Consider the following 15736-nt stretch of genomic DNA (forward strand, 5'->3'; position numbering starts at 1 on the left):
CATGTACATACTGCATGTATTTTTAGGAAGTTTAGTGACAAATCCCACTACAAGACCACCACGCAAGAAAGTCATGCACACTTATCCATACTCTGTAAAACTTAAAACCTGGACTGGTCTCCACCTCCATTTACATTTATTTCTCTGTATTGGCATTAAAAAACCCAAACAAACAACTATTCACCATGTGAAATACTACCCTGGTAGTTTGGTAATAAAACACAGACCACAACAAAAAGCAAAGAAACAAAGTTTTCAACCCTTTACCTCAGCCTGTCAGTAGCATCCTCCCGAGATCTGAAAACACAAGAAAATACTCTTTAATCACCTACTGGTTTGGTTTTTTTTTCCTTGTGCTATCAGGTCTCTTGAGCATGTTCCAGCAAATGGAGAAAAAGATCAACCTGCTATTTTACTGTTCTTGCAGGCTCCTGCAAAACCCATCTTACCAATAACAGCCACTGCAAAGGTCAGACACATCGTTACCGTTTCTCTCAAATATTAGGCAGCCTCTCTAGAACAAATAAATAAACCATAAAGAGCTGTGCTTAATTAGAGTGGACCGTGTGCGCACACATAAATAAAATACACGCATGTGGCAAAGCAAGCATTATTTTGTTTATATATTAATTTAAAAATGAAGCTGTACACTAAATTAATACTCTCAGAGGAGGCTGCCCATAAGAAAAACTATCTTTCATCAATATTCAAGTTCCTTGCAAATTATCTCCTTCTGTAACGCTTGTCCTGTAATTTCATATAACTTATGTTGTATGCGTGTATGTAACTATGTTTATAGCACACCATACATTTATGAAAAATAAATGCTTTCCTCTTCATTTGTAGGGAAACCACACCAATAACTATCATCATCTCAATAACCCAATGCATTGCATTTCTCTGATGGCAATTTGCAATTCTGCATTTTGAGAAACATTTGCACTATAGCAGTGGCTAGAGCACAAGTTATTAAACAGGTCAACAGTTACTCTACATGTGCAAAAAAGTCAGGTCACTGCAGCTTTATTTTTTTACACCTACTTATTCATAATCTTCAGACTCAGGATACATAATATTTTTCCCATCGCAGAAACTCCAACAAAACTGTATTTTTGAAAGCCAGGAACATTTTTAATAGCCAACTAACACTTTTTGCTGGCTGACTTTGAAAATCTACCCCCATTTTACAATGGGGTTCAACACATGGCATATTCTTGGGCATTCCTGCTGAACAATAACAACATTTGTACTGGAGTATTCACTATTTAATCAGAGTTCTGCATTTCCGCACCTTGCCATGTCTGACCAAAGCTACGGTCCAGTATATAAAGAAGCAGCCAAAGATCAACTTTTTGACCTAATGGCAATAGTTTAACAGTACATAATGCTGAGCATGTTCCTGTGCAGTTGCCTACAAATTTCTGGCTTACAGGGTTACTATGAACCAAAAGGGAAAGAATGATGAATTTTTTTTTTCAAGAACACTACTTACTGCAGGTGACAGACAGGAACAAGAGGATGAGTCACTGCCATCCACAGCTGCTAAGGGGAACAGAGCAAAACCTCCCAGGCAACGCAGGGCTCACCAAAGCGGCAGGAAAGGGAAAGGGCGCTGCCAAAAATGCTCAGCCACGCAGGACATGGAATTCTCATGCAGCAAATATCCCCCTTCACAGACTTCCTCAGGCGGCACGTGGACGATGCTTTCATCTCCATGCACAAGTTATCTGGCGACAGATTCACCATTCAAACACATTGGATCACTGGGATCTTTTTTCAACCTACACCTTTTTTTCTTAGCAGGTATTTTTTAGGAGTAGTATATAGCAGGGCGAGTTATTTAGAAGACAAAATTTCTTTTCGATATAAAAAATTGTACTATAGCATTCATAATGTGTGCAATTTCTTACTAGTTTTTTGTCCACTTGAATTTTAGACAGGAAAATATGCCTCTACCTGGTAAAAAAAAAATCCAACTATTTATATGACAGCGTAAGACTCAAACCAAAATTTTCTCAGTGGAACTCATATTCTTTTATTTTCTAACAAAAACTACCAGGTTTCATTTTACGTTAGCTCCTTTCATTAAGAGTAGGCACATGCGATGTAAAGCCTGCCTCGTAGCTATTCCTGATTTGGAAACATCACCGGAATCAGCAACCCCTTCCTAAAAGATCAAACTTCCATGTGCCATTTTAAGACATTATGCATTTGAGGATTATTTTTTTTTTTTTTTAAACTAAATCTGCTCACCAGATTTTCACTAAGCAATTTGACAAAACTCAGCAACTGCTGATATGGTTAAAGTGTTGGAAATTAAAATCTGAAAAATAAAACTACAGTATAAAATAATAAGAAACTAGGAGGATTCCTATAGAAATTTAGCATTAATTTTCCCCAGGGCCAAGAGTTTTTGCAGTATAATCAGAAGTACTCAAAAGAGCTGTATTTATTTAAAGATGTAATTAAATCAAGGTCACTCAGGAACAAGGTATGTTGCCTCACAGAAAGCTGAGGGTTGCACTGAGTGAGGTAGTCAATACTGCATAAAGAAACAGTCCATTAAAAAGAAGGTGCTGTTGCGTTAAGTCACCTTAGAGTAACACCACCTGTAAACCAAATCGGGAACAGACAAGAGGGTCATTCCTCAACAAAGCCCGCATATAACAAATTTAGAGAGAAAACAGAAAGAAAAGAGTTCCTTTGACAGATATCTCAGCTGGCAGCATGGAAAACAGGCCACTTGAGAAGAGGCAGTAACACCTGCGACCCAGAAATAATCATTATCAATAGACTTGGCAGTCAGTTGTGGTAAAAATGGTCAGTATTTACCCAAGATCACTGACTCCTCTTCACGTAACATGACGGGGGGAGCATTTTTCTCAAAGAACAGTTGGGGGCAACAAAACCCACCACAACAGAGCTGCTTAATTGCTGTTGAAGTCATTAACCAATTCCAGTCCTTGGTGTCATCACCAGAAGGTACTACAGGTTGGCAAGGAAACCGCTTCACAGAAGACTCAGATGAGCCTTGCTAGCATCATTTCTTGATGTATGAAGGCTCGTAATAAAAAAATAAAAAAGAAAATAACAAAGACACTTCATTAGATATCCCAGCTCTGGTGACTATTTTTAGTATCTTCTGACATTTCAATCATAACTGGAGAACACAACAGCAAAGACGGAATTGCCTTGGAGAAGCTCACCTAACTTTGGACAGAGGCTATGCTAGGAAGGAGTTTGTAAAAGGAAGGGCTATGTCAGTCATGTAGTGTCCCCAACATATTGCCAAGCTGTTTCCAGATGCTAAGGCACTTGATGTGGCCTTCTAATCAGTATGGTTCACCCCTTCACTCCTCACGTGAAATGCCCCACCTGAAGCTGAAGAGAAATATGGAGGAAAATAACAGACTAGAATAGAATAGACTATTTCAGTTGGAAGGGACCACAATGATCATCTGGTCCAACTGCCTGACCAATTCAGGGCTGACCAAAAGTTAAAGCATGTTGTTAAGGGCATTGTCCAAATGCCTCTTAAACACTGACAGGCTTAGGGCATCGACCACCTCTCTAGGAAGCCTGTTCCAGTGTTTGACCACCCTCTCGGTAAAGAAATGCTTCCTAATATCCAGTCTAAATCTCCCCTGGTGCAGCTTTGAACCATTCCCACGCGTCCTATCACTGGACACCAGGGAGAAGAGCTCAGCACCTCCCTCTCCACTTCCCCTCCTCAGGAAGCTGTAGAGAGCAGTGAAGTCGCCCCTCAGCCTCCTTTTCTCCAAACTAGACAAGCCCAAAGTCCTCAGCCGCTCCTCACAGGGCATGCCTTCCAGCCCTTTCACCAGCTTTGTTGCCCTCTCTGGACGCATTCAAGGATCTTAGCATCCTTCTTAAATCGTGGGGCCCAGAACTGCACACTGTACTCAAGGTGAGGCCGCACCAATGCTGAATACAGAGGGATAATCACCTCTTTTGACCGGCTGGTTATGCTGCGTTTGATGCACCCCAGGATGCGGTTTGCCCTCCTGGCTGCCAGGGCACACTGCTGACTCATGTTGAGCCTGCTGTCGACCAGCACCCCCAGATCCCTTTCTGCAGGGCTGCTCTCCAGGCACTCCTCTCCCGATTTATACTTGTGCCTGACATTACTCCATCCTAGGTGCAGAATCCGGCATTTGGTCTTGTTAAATTTCATCCCATTAATCATAGCCCAATGCTCCAATCTCTCTAGATCCCTCTGCAAGGCCTCCTGTCCTCCCTCAAGAGAGTCAACAGCACCTCCCAGTTTGGTACCATCAGCAAACTTGCTAATGGTGCATTCAACTCCTGCATCCAGATCACTGATAAATACATTGAACAGCACTGGCCCTAGAATTGAACCTTGAGGAACACCACTGGTGACCGGTCACCAGCCAGATGTAGCCCCATTCACTACAATCCTTTGAGCTCTGCCCTTCAGCCAGTTCTTCACCCAGCGCACTGTAAACCTGTTTGTCCCACAATTTGTCCAGAAGGATGCTGTGAGGGACACAGACAACCCGTTCAAGCACACCACAAGCAGTCCTCAAGTAGCATAACTCTGTGATACCTACGGGAAGAAAATTCTTGACACAAAACACTTTTGCAGGATTTGAGCCTCAAACTTGCAAAGGGAAGATTAAGTCTCACCCCCCTGTAGCACCCTGCTACTTCACAGGAGAAGGTTGCATCCGACCAGCTACGAAGCAGGGACTGCACGTTGTGCTGGCAGCTATTTCGTTACCTCCCAACGACGCAGATACATTTTTGACAGGATAATCTTGTCTCAACTGTCTCAGTCATTTCAATGGGCCCACAGGGACCTTTCTGCAAACAGATGAGTGGCACAGCAGAGAGGAAGGGCACCGAAAGTTACTATTAACTTGGAACCACAGAACAGGGCTGAAATCCTGTCATTTCTGTCGAATTACCCGGCTGAGGTAAGAGAGTATTTCAGTGTTCTCAAATCTGAATTCCTAACGGTGTCTTTCCAAGAAAGTTACCCATTCTCAAAGAATTAAAGGTCATAGTACTACCCCCTCCCACCACTTCAGGAATTGGTACGGTCTTTTCATTACATTACTGGCCTTCTCCAGAATATACAGTACCTAACAATAAGAAAAGTATATAGCAACACTTTTCTTCAACTCTTTAAAAGAACATAACCAGTCTCCTCATAAACTCAGGTCAAATTCTAGTTGAAAAGAACAACCATAAGTAGCTATGCCACCTTAAGTCGCCCCCCCCCCAAAAAAAAAAAAATCCACTAAAAAAACCCACCCACCAATATAGGATTTGATGTTCTTTATATTCACCACAGGAAACCTTAAAAACCCTAAAGAAGAATTCACATAAAGGAGTTCTTCAAAAGGGTTAGAGCAGCAGCACATTATTCTTACTCTGGGCTCAAATGAAGAGTAGCAAAACACACAAAGGCCTGGATAAACACACAAGATTCCCTTGGTGGTTTGATTTTCGTCTGGTGAATTGATTGACATGTACCCATCCCAACCATTCTGAACACTCTTATAATAAATTAAAGCATTGATATCAGTAACACACATAAATTTGGATTACCATAACCAGCCAAATCTAACCCTAATATTCGATCATTATCAAACAATCAGCAATAAAAATGTTTTTCAGTTTCTCAGAAAAATCTGAAAAAAATAAGGACATCAAAACTATTACTGAAGAACATTTACAGGCAACAGACACATCAGAAAGCATAGCCTGAGAACCTTGGAAGAGGTACAGGTTGGAAAGGGGAAGGGAAGGAGGTACACTTTAAAAGAGTTGCCTGAAAGAAAAGTCTCAGAATTCAAAAAAACGAGTCTATTTGAAATATCAAATTGTAGGGTATGTGGTTATTTACTAACAGCATTCCCAGAGTATCTTTTGGCCAACTACTGGAATAAGCAAATAAATCCTACCAGTCTTATTGAGCACAAAGCAACATGCATCCCTATAAAATATTACGAAAATATATCCTTTCCCTGTGTTCGAGATCATACACGAGTATCTTTGACATTTATTATCCCCTCCTGTCCACGGTTTATTACAAAATAAAATAGAGAGGAAAAAATCAGTTCAACAGGAAACATTCCCAGTTAGGACCAACACATACAGCTAAAACTGGAAAATGTGATCGTAGCTTCCTGGCCTCATCAGCAAAGTTTGTTTTTCTACTTCATGTGTTACACCCAAGTTTTTCCATAGGCCTCCAACTGCATACTGTTGAGTTTTGTTTTTATTAGCTTTTGGAACAGAGAACAATAATTATCCAGAGTTTAAATTCCTTTATAGGAACAATTCATTTGGAGAAAACAAAGTCAGGGGGAAAAAAAAAAAAAAACTTGTAACAATGGAAAATACCAAAGGTCTTCCAAGACTTAGATAAGGAATCAGGCGCACTCTTCCATCCCCCAAAATACTTGAGTGATGGATAATTTCTTTTCTACGGTAAGACTTCACTATTGTTCCTAATTGGAAGCATGTTAAGTTATTTCAATCTGTTGGGAAAAAAATAATCGATTCTAGGACCCAAATAACCTTCAGGTGTCAATACAGATTTATGGCACCATTTTCTTCTGACTTTCTGGTTCAACCTACTTCAGTCAGCTGACACTACCAAATTTCAGTCTTTTATCTGGCAACGTAGCTAAAAGGAGCACTGCAGACCACTCCTCACCTAGAAACTGAAGTCTTAGTTAAGACCCTCTCACACCTTTTGAGCATAACAGGGTACCGTTACCAAGTTTGGTCAGAAGTCAGCTTAGCTTTGAGGTCTACCTCAAAATTGCCAGTGACACGCAAAAGGGCAGAAAAGCAAACATCCTTTCCTTTTCCAAAGCTGCTCCATCAGGACAAGTTTTAAATACAACAAAGACTTAGCTTCCAAAAATTGACCACTGTGCACAGTCTGGCATTAATCACACAAATTTGTTAAAACCAGTCCTAGAAGGAAAGATGAGGAAGTGCAAGTAAAGCAACATTTATTTGCAGATACTCTGTTTTCTAACACTGCTTAAATGTTACATTACAGAAGTTGCTCTGCTTAAATGTCAGCCTGCAGAAGTTGCTTCCTGGAACAAGAAACACCAGCTCACCTCTTGCTGCTACAGGAAAGTCAAGAAGCTATTCACCGGGCAGAGAAAATGGAAATTTCTGCTAGCATTACAAAGTAACCCTTAATAAAAAAAAAAAACCAAAACAACTTACATTTCAAATTTAGGATGTTTTGACATCTAGCAATCAATACCTTGCCCAAAGAGCCTGCAGCCTACATGGCAAAGACAAGGGGATAGGGACGCTAACAGAGCTTGGTGGTTTGCTGCCTGCACCTTCCACGCTCTAAGCTGCTAATGCTGACCAAAGGACTTGCAAGTAGCATCTTTGAATCGTGTGAGTTTTAGTTTATTTAAATTTTTTTAAAAAGCAAACCCTGGGGAAAACAAACAAACAAAAAACCCAAACACCTTACTTCGGTAAATATCAGGATGTGAAGAACATTTAAAACATTAATGTCTGAACTATTCCATGTGAACTAAATAAAAAAATCATGCTGATCTGTAAATGTTAACCTGGTTTATTATTTTGCTGGTCATGAGACATGCAGTAAGTAGCAGATCTACACCAGCCCTTCATAAATCAGTCAGACAAGGCCAAAGCTGTATAAATTAAAGAGTACAGCCTTACAAATATAAATAAGTGTATAGACTAAGTGCAGCAGGAGCCAAATTAACCTTAAAAAGTAGTTGGAAACAGCAGTTGATAGGTTTTTTTTTTCTTTTGTTTTGGGTTTTGTTTTGTTTTTTACTCCCGAACGGCTTTGCTTGTTTTAGTAGCATTTTTGCCTTTGACAGAAGTTTTAAATCAGCATATTTCTGCACAAGTGAACCTATACTGACTCATGCTGGTTTATGCTGCATGAGGAACTGGCCAAGCTCTACACATATTAATGTGAAAAACATCATTTCAGAATTGCACTAAAACTGAATTCTGCTTGTTCAGCCATAATCAATAGACAGGAAACACAGGATAGGCATAAAAAAATGCATCCGATTATATTAGAAAACTAATTTGTGCCAGGTTACACCTATTACTGATCCAATAAAGCCCTTTCTTGTTTAGGGGTCAGGTCATATACCTGGAAAAAAAGCAACATAAAAAGGTACGTCATTTTTTATAGTTTTTTTTCCTCTGCTAGACACCAACAGTCTTCACAGCATGGTTTGGCTTTGTCTAGATTAGAATTTAGGGACTATTTAGACATACACATCATGTTACACAGTCATATTAAAAAAAAAAAAAACCAAAACCACCACAGTCTTTACTGAATACCCAAAGACAGTTTAAATGACTGGCTTCTCCTTTAATCAACTCAGCACATGCTCAGCACAATTTGTTTCGTCTTGCCTGATATCGGAGATACTGCTTGCCAGTTCAAACTAATACCTCAGTTTAAACTAGAACATTTAGTAGGGAAATTCAGCCCTTCATTTTCAGAAAGGGCGCGAGCAGAAGGCAAAGGCTACGTAAGCCCTCCACGGGCCCTGTAAGTGACGGTGCCTTTCACTCCCGATGAAAAGAATTGAAACTCTTCCAGTACATTGTATGAACCGATTCCCAACGACGACTTTTTCTTCTTCCAACATGCTCAAAGAACTAGTTTTCTTGTGATGTTATTACAGTTCACATAGATCAGTGCTAAAGATGATGGACCACATTCACCACCGCGCTATGCCACTGTAATGCCATTAAACAAATGTTCTTTCTAATCCAGCATTAACGGATCACACTGTGAGCTTTGAAACGGGGTTCAGCCTGCTCTCGATGTCTAAATAAAACTTACCAAACCAAACCCAGTGACACGGGCATTAATCTGAAGTAACGTGGCTGTGAATCAGCCCTGGTATTTTTGTTCGGTTTTCATGGCTTGTCTCTACCGGTGCTTACACTACGGAGCGTCCACATGGAAATTCTGCCTTGGACTCATCTCCAAAGCGTATTTATTTCCATCAACTAAGCTGGACTGCTGTAGAAAGTTGTTTCTATTTTAAAAATAACACATGCAGGATTGTAAAAAAAAAAAGTGTAAAAAAAAATTTAAAAAGAAAATTGCTGTTGATTGGACCATTATGTACTTTAATAGGCTTTTTTTTTTTAACTGTTGTTCTGGATCTGGGTACACGTGACCACAATAGAGTTTCGAAGCCCTCAGTATAAGCTTCTAGTCCTGTATTTAAAAGGATATTTAATCCAAATCCTCCTTTTATTTATTAAAAATGCTTTTATATTTTTTGTAAACCATATCTTCCCTCAAATCTCAATTGCTGCGTAATAAACATGTTGCACAAAAATAAATCTGTCTGAACTTACCATTTTGCTGATACTCTCTGAAACATCCTGTTGTTAAGCAGATCATTGGAGTTTAAAAAAGCAGCTTTATGAGGCTATAAGAGAATCGGAGACCTGTGCTTTATTCCCAGGTCTGCTGTGTGCAAGCAATCTAATCTTCACTTGCCGATGACTACACCCACAGAGAGACCTCAGCACTGAGGCGCTCAGTTCTGTCATCCACCGGCGTGTTGGGCACAGTGGCTCTGTGAAGGATGCCTGCCTGGAGACCAGCACAGCACAACAGGACTTCTAGCACCCTTTCCAAAAGAGCCAGCTAACGAGCACAGTTATCAGAGAGAAACCAAGAAGAGAGGATTCTTTCATCTGCTAACGGCAAGGTGGAGGGAGGCCCTTTCGGTCACACCTCAGGTCTCAAATCCCTTAGTGCAGAACAGGTCACTATTATTTCAACCAAGATCAAAAGAGATTTCAATCAGCCAGAGCTCACTTCACTCAGTGAACTGCTGTGGCTGAGAGACCTTAGCTCATCTCCTCTTCGCTGGGTGAACGTGTCAGCTATAGACCTGTCCAAGCTGAGGTTTGGAGGTCCTCTCCCCCACCCTGACCAAGCCCAAAATACTTTTCCAAAGATGACTTAAAAGCCCTGGATCAGACGGGAGGAGAGGAAATGTGACACTGCAACCTAGGCAGATGCAGGCACCAGGCAGCAGGGAAACTAAACCCATGCCTTCTGCTCCAAAGACCGCTTCCACATTTGACATTTGTTGGTCGCTGGGCATAAAAAAATGGCCTCATCTGTCCTAGGGTCAGGAATATTGACGGCAGCATTCCCCTCCTGCATGAGCAACTTTTCTCTGGTCGTAAGGAGTCTGAAAATTTTTTTTATGCTAAGCCATTAAGTTTTCAAGTGAAGCTGAGGAAATTGTCTTTTCCTCCAGGAAGAAGTAATAGAGTGTTAGTGCACCTTCCCAGAAGGTGAGAAGTTTTACTCCTCCTTGAACTGAAAAGTTTTAATTAGCCTGGGATGCAGGTACGGCTACAAGATTAAGGGGGGAGAAGAATGGAGGGACAACTGTACAAGTTACTGCTGCAGCATGGCAGGATTGCAGTGTGCATGCATTTACAGAAGTTATTATTAATAATGAATGTTAGGACAAATAAAATTCAGATGTTTTCCACGTAAGGAACAGTAAAAACCAAAAGTGGCAAACAGGACTCAAGTGCTCTAGCAAAGATCTCAAGTCAGGTCTGCTGTAAGATTTCTGCTTATACATGAAAGTAAGCACCATTAGCCAGAGGAGAAGCCACAGATGCTATTTCTCATGGAAATATAAAACCAGGTCCATTCAGCAATGGATTGCAAATGATAAAACTAGCCTACACATTTTCACTGGTTCTTAATCTCTCAAGACCATTCGCTCACTGTATTACCAAGAGATGAGCTTACCTGTAAGGTTCGTCAGAATTTTTTGATTAAATGACCTTAGCAAGAAACAGGAATTTATCTATCTGAAATTTCATTCTACTGACATTACTGATCTAACTAATACAGCTGGCCTACTACATTATTACCATAATGAAGCAAAGCAGGACCTAGAGAAGCAAGCCATAATCACAACCTAGCACCAAGAAGCCATCCAGCACATACAATCCATGAACGTGCTGGTTGTTTTTTCTCTCAGAGAGTGCTGCACTGTTCTGTTTTGTGAGATGCATTACTTCATTTCTGCGTGTCATCTTGACTCAAGGAAAACAACTGACTTAAGTGGAACATGGGGTTGTTAGTGCTTTTATTCAAATATCAAGGGGCTAGTTCCTGCTACTTGTAAATGAAAGAAGCATCTTTCCAAGACTGCAGTTACCTCCCACACTGAACAATGGGTTTGCATTAAGCGTATAATAAAGACCCGCAGATAAAAAGACATACTTCACAACTCAAATGAGGGGGCACAAGGTGGCACGAGGCCAGAGAATTCACTGGTTCTTGCTTCATGCAGAACTCCCCACTGGTGCAAGAGAGGCAGCAAGAAGGTCAGAGAAGCTCAGGGGAAAAGAAAACTTCACAGCCTGAATAAGCAGTGGGAAAACAAGCAGGAAAAAAAAAAAGTAGGGAAAAGAGTTTAGGTGCTCAACACCTCCTGAAACAGATCTGTAACCACACACAGAGGACTTTCTACTGTTTGATTAATCTCTTTTACATTTATACGTACTCATGCAGTTTTAATAATGCCTTAGGAAACAATAATCAACAAAATTACCCCTCACACACTTCTTATTTCTCCTACACAAAACAATCTCCAAGACCTCTGGTGTACAGCTGGCCTCTAAAATCAAACGGAGTAAAAATACCAACATAGAACCTGGTAATTCCCAAGGCACCCAAAATTTAGAAATAGTTAGGTTTTGGAATTGTCCCTTCTTTCACTCTGTTTTAAAGGCAAACTTCTGATGTATCACATATTGAAAACCCCTGGCACGGCCTCACTATGTTGTAAGCTCGACCTGTGATTTGATAATACATGTGCAGCAAAATCTCTGAGGCAATGCTGCGTGCTGACTAATGCCCCGATGCAACCCTGACTAGGCTGGGTGAAAACATCACAGAATGAGCAAAATATTTGCTACATCTCTCAGCTGAGCCTCCAATGGGGATCCTGCAGATGTCTGGTATTTACTCGCAAGACAAGCACTTCAAACCATCTCTGTCAAAGGCTTGCTATGGTTCTCTCCTTGGTAAGAGGATGAATGCCTTTGCAAAGTGGTTTGTTGTTCAGAGAAAGGGCAAAGCTTGCCTAGTTTTGACCATATGCAAGAATAACATTGAAAAAGGGTACATAATATCATTAACTGGAAGATGGAGTCAAAATATATGCCTAACTGCCCTGAAAGGTACATGAAGATTTGCATAGCCAGTACCTCATCACTACTTCCCTGGATATGCTATGACCAAGGCAACAGTTACTACAGGGAACAGTGTAACAAAAGGAAGCACCTTTAAAATGTACAGAGGTATCCCAAACTGAGCAATTTGCCCTACACATTTTCAAAATCAAGAGGTTTTGTGGTTTGGGGTTTTTTTTAAATACCTTCAGCTTTGCACAATTAAAAATAACTGCAAAAATTACAATGACTGTGCTTCTTGAAGTGATTTTTAACTTCTGTTACCCTGCACCATCTGCAGCGAATGCAGAAGTACCTTTAAGGTAGACAGAGATTGCACCCAGACATGAAGTATTTATAATACCTATCTGTGCACAATTATTCTAAACAAAACACATTAATATGTTTCATATTTAACAGACAATCTATTGAGGAAATAATGTACACCATAGTGGTATCAAGACATACTGCTGATGCCCTTGTTACACACTCTTATATGTTTAATAGTAAAGGAGTGAATTACGATTACAGAAATTGTAGTGAATTTATATACCCGTGTGCCTGTGTTTGCATGCGTGTTCATGCACACAATTAAAACCTATACAGATTACAGATTTTATCTATGAAAGCTATACAGAACTAGAGAGAAGTGCCAAAGGCTATAGCAACTTGAATTTCCTCTTCACACCAAAAAACCCACCCACATCACGCACAGCTGAAAAATCAAAAATGCTTCTCTATGTTTGCTGACAGGTAACGTTACATTGTGCAGATGTGAACAATTGGTCATTTCGGAGAGTGCCACCCTAAGAAATTAAACCAATTTTGTAAAAGTTCGGGGGAAGTATACGTCTTAAAGTCTCACCACCTCAAATGAGAGATTCCAGCTGAATTCAAAGGGTAATTCAATGGACACTAACCTACATGCTCCCAAAAGCCTCAAGGATCCTATCTAGCAAACACACCAAATAGCTGCAAGGCTTCCAAACTATACTAACTCTCGATCAATACAAATTCAAGCACAAACCACAAAAAGCACATTACCACCAGAAATACTATTCCATTTGAACAAGTTTTTGAAGGAATGGGTAAAAAGAAATGCATCTTGGGGCTGTGAGTACCCCAGACAATTTGGATCCTTCTAAAATTATGTGTATTATACCCAAAGTGCATACCGAAAGAAACTCCTCAGTATAGGCTACCTTCATTTTGACCCAAATCACTACAGCAACCTCACCTCTGTTCAAAGAGTATCTTCAGCAAAGCCATTATCTCCAGAAGCAGTATTGCTCTGAGAGGAGAACACAAAAGAGTCTCTCGTGTCCTATGGGCAGCCAGTGGGTAGCTCCAGGTTCGAAGTATTGAAGTACCCTCTTTCACCACCAGAAAACTCAAGGGAGAAGGTGAGCCTTTCAAAAGCCCTCCCCGTTTCACAAAAAGTGCCTGTACAAACAAATTAAACCCAGGCAGACATTGCAGGTAAGTGCTCAACTGAGGGACAGATGCTTGTCTCCTCTTTACCCTAAGGAGTAATTTTTGATCAGGTATAAAAATGCTTGCCCTGTTATGAAGGTCTCCAAAACACAATCAAAAAGGTACAGAATACCTTTGTTTCCAATTTACTAATCTATTTTTTTAAATAAGCTTTCCAGCACAGAACAAATAAGAAAGATGATAGCAGTTCCCAGCCCTCCCATTCTGCTAATTGTTCCTCTGGAATACCACTGGAGAGCCGAAACAATATTTAAACTTTCTTCCACACTTTTTTATAGCTTTTTCATATTTGTAATGTAACAGATACTAAGTAGAGTGGCATGGCTGCTTTTCCTGACTTAACTACAGCCCTCCAGAATGGCCTACAGTATTTCCTTGTAAATGCAGCTGAGTTGCATTATTAATACATTGTATGCCCATCCCGAAAAGATAAAATATTCCAGTATAAAAAGAAAATAGCTTAAAGATAAATAAATTTATAAATAGAGTCAATAGAGATCAATAACCACCTTTGCATTAGGAATAACTTTGTTTTTCCCCCGGAGCATGTTATGACTGGATACACAAAAGCATTTTTCTATACTTGTTAAAACCAGCTCCTTGTAGACTACGTTGTAGGTGTCAGAACAAAAAAAGGCTCTATTTCAGACCAGAACGCTCCCCAGCCCATTAATCTGGTTCCAGTTCTGACATGGAGGAAAGCATATCTTTTACCATTCACTTCACACTTTCCCAGTAGCATGTGTCTAAAAAGACTGCAGAATCTGCCTCTCTTACTCTGCTTTCTCCCCCTCTCTCTCATACACTGAAACATACTAAAAATATGATTAACCATCTCAATTGTACTTTACCATAAAGCAAGCTGTATTTTTCATGATGCTTGTACTGTATTGCATGAGACCTACTTAACAGAACTAATTCCTGTCATCCAACGTGCAAAATCTCAACGGGAGCTGCAAAGGCCTAAGTGATTGGCATCTAATTTGGTTTTGAAAACATGTCACTGTGTATCTTCTGAACACTGAAGTCTAATTTACATCTTTTTATTACAATGCCATAAACTACTGTGGTTTGGGTGGGGGGTGGGGAGTTATTACTCTCCAAAATCCAGCTAGCACTCCAAGTGTAACTAGTTCTATGCATTCTGTCTACCACCCATTGGTGGCCACCTAATCTGTTGGAGTCTATGAAAAAAAGTTGGTGGTGGGGTTTTGGTTGGGGTTTTTTCCTACTTGGAGAAGCATATCCAAGAATTAATCCATCTTTGAATACCTAAGTATTGCAATTCAGTTCAATGTATCTTCAAGCTCCATAGAGTTTGGGTTTTTGCTCTTCATTTCAGCACAGCTGATTTCCTTCTACCACAGCCTGCAGAACCAGTAAGGAGGTTTCCGTCAAAGCAAACAAGGCACAGCACAGTCTCCTTCAGCTCAAAGTAGCTCATTTAACCATGCATGCCTCACACCACATGCACAGAACCTTTGTTTATATTACCTCTCTGCTAGGAAAGGTTACTACGCTAAAAAGAAGGTATTTTGGTACTACAAATCATGGCAAAAGCTTGTCCAACAGTCTTCCTCCAACAGAACTATGTATGTTCATTTTCCGACGTGCTTGCCCTGCCACTCTCATGAAATACACCGATCATGCTACATCATCTCCTGACTTGGTACATCAGGTGAAGAGAAGCTACTGTTGGAATAATTTCAGCCCTACCTGAGCCACGCAATCGTTACTTAGTTTGCTTTCCCAGAGACCTGCCAAGAGTTGTGGAAACTCCTTGACACAGAAGCTCATCGGTATACTCCATCTCAAGATCCTGACCAGAAGTGGTAGGCTTCAGCTTCTTGAACCGTTTTCCAAATAATTTTATTGAATGCTTGAATTAACAAGGGTTTATGCCGTGCAGCCACAGACTTCCCTCTGTCTCGTTTTAAGGTATGAAGTGAAACCCCACAATTATCTACTGTATTACTTCTTC

The 15736-nt window shown here is 40.4% G+C and overlaps 1 protein-coding gene across 2 annotated transcripts in view; it reads right to left on the minus strand.

The window, feature by feature from the left end:
• The window catches only part of PPP3CA (protein phosphatase 3 catalytic subunit alpha), a 203845-nt gene that overhangs the window by 124956 nt on the left and 63153 nt on the right, over positions 1 to 15736 (minus strand). The gene's annotated exons all lie outside the window — the stretch shown is intronic.

The sequence above is a fragment of the Aptenodytes patagonicus genome, chromosome 4, assembly GCF_965638725.1.
Source record: "Aptenodytes patagonicus chromosome 4, bAptPat1.pri.cur, whole genome shotgun sequence".
Classification (NCBI taxonomy): domain Eukaryota; kingdom Metazoa; phylum Chordata; class Aves; order Sphenisciformes; family Spheniscidae; genus Aptenodytes; species Aptenodytes patagonicus.